Source organism: Geospiza fortis, unplaced genomic scaffold (genome assembly GCF_000277835.1).
Source record: "Geospiza fortis unplaced genomic scaffold, GeoFor_1.0 scaffold320, whole genome shotgun sequence".
Classification (NCBI taxonomy): Eukaryota; Metazoa; Chordata; class Aves; order Passeriformes; family Thraupidae; genus Geospiza; species Geospiza fortis.
In genome coordinates, this window is record NW_005054532.1 from 165,611 (window position 1) to 166,934 (window position 1,324).

Consider the following 1,324-nt stretch of genomic DNA (forward strand, 5'->3'; position numbering starts at 1 on the left):
CCTGCTCAGGGAGCAGCTCCATCCAGCACAAAGCCTGTAATTAGAGGAACAGGAGCTTTCCTGACAGCTCCCTCTGAAGGACACCCACAGCAGGGAAACGTCGTGTTTAGAGAGAAAAGATTAAAACCGTCTAAATATTAATAAAGAGAAAGACAAAATGGGTAATTATTGCTGGCACTTATTGATTTGCAGCCGCTGGGGACTCGTAAAGGTCTGATTGATGTCACAGCCCGGATCCATCACTTACCCTGTGCAGCACAGGGAGCCCACCCCGGGCTGGTGCTCAGGTGTTTTGGGTTGTCAAACTAAAATCAAATCGAAGTGGCAGTGGAAGGTGGTGCTGCTGGGTGCCCCTGCCCCCGTCCTGTCAGCAGCTCCCTGCACTCTGGGAAGATCCAGCTCTGAAGCCCCAGCCTTGGGGAGCTCTTCCATGTGTTTCATTTGCAAACAGAAATTTAGATACAAGCTTTTGGAGCACAGGAAAGAAATTACTGTAAGACTTAGAATAGCAAATTAAATCATACAAGCGAGTGACAATATGCTGCCAGCTTTCTCCTCCAGAAGGACATCAAGGGTTAGATCTCAACTCATTGCTTTCTCCCACACAATAAAACATCATTTTTACAGCTTCTCCTCGTTTCTCTTTGGCCCGCTCTCCCTCTCTCTGCTCACAGAATTGCTTTTTGTAGCACCGGGCTTTATAAAACACGTCAGGGTCCTGGAGCAGCAGAGCCGTGCATGATATTACCATAACATTATTCCTGTCTATTCAAACACCCAGCCTGGCCCAATTTACTTCACTTACAACTTTCTTCCCCTCCTTAATAATAATTCTTTTATGAGCATGGAGCAACAATAACTCTCCTTATCGTCCCCTCGGTGCAGGGCAGTTCCTAGAGCCCGGCAGGCATGAGCTGCTTTGCTCAAAACCAGGTTTTTGCCGGGGGAAGCTTTCAGGAGCTGCTACATCCATAATTAACTCCGTCCTCACCAGGGATCGCCCGCACCCCCTTTTATTTCCCCCCTAATTAAGGTGTTGCCCTGCAGGAGGGGAGGCGCCTCTATAACCCCCCCAGAGGAGGGTACAGTGGGGTTTGGGGGAGACTCTGCTGTGATGCTGCAGTGCTGCCTAAAACCGTGTAAAACCCAGGGAAACGCCCTAAAATCGTGTGAAAGCGAGGGAAACACCCTGAAACTGCAAAACCGGGGGAAACACCCTAAAATTCTGTGAAACGGAGGGAAGCACTCGAAACCCGTGCCAAACGGAGGCACCCAGAGCTCCCGCTGAGGATGGAGGGGAGGCAGCTGCAGCATCGCCCAAGCC